We start from the raw sequence: 606 nt of genomic DNA on the forward strand, positions 1-606 counted from the left end.
GTATCGCTCTAAAAACGCAAATTTTGGATTGACACCGAAAGGTCCGGGCAGCCAGCATGCGCAGTCAAATGTTAATTTAATTTCTAGCTATAACGATATTTTTTAAATTTGTAATCAATAATATGGTTTATTGTAGTAATAATAATTTGAAATATTTTATGTTAACTCCAAAATTGATTCTACTTAAACTTGGAAAGTAGATATCCTCAATTCAAAAATATACTTAGTTATGTTAAATCTTAAATGTATTCTTTTGTCATTAACTTAGTATTCTTGTGAGATTCAGACTATGAATATCTTATCAATTATGAAAATATACATCTAGCACAGTCATGTCAATTGACTAATCGATCTATTTTTAATTAAGCAGGTTATTTACCAACACAAATTGATACAGATGAATGAGGGTCTATATTCCTTAATTATTTTTCTCAAATTTAATACTCATAAAAAAATAAAAATAAAACTTACTTATTTAGAAGAGTCATCCATTTTATTTCTGTAGTATCCAAAAAATTAATCATTAAACTTTTAACATAATAAATACTCTGGTACAAACAAAAAAAAATTAACCAGATTATTTAAAAAGAATTTTACTTACCAGAA

Source organism: Arachis ipaensis, chromosome B08, assembly GCF_000816755.2.
Source record: "Arachis ipaensis cultivar K30076 chromosome B08, Araip1.1, whole genome shotgun sequence".
Lineage (NCBI taxonomy): Eukaryota > Viridiplantae > Streptophyta > Magnoliopsida > Fabales > Fabaceae > Arachis > Arachis ipaensis.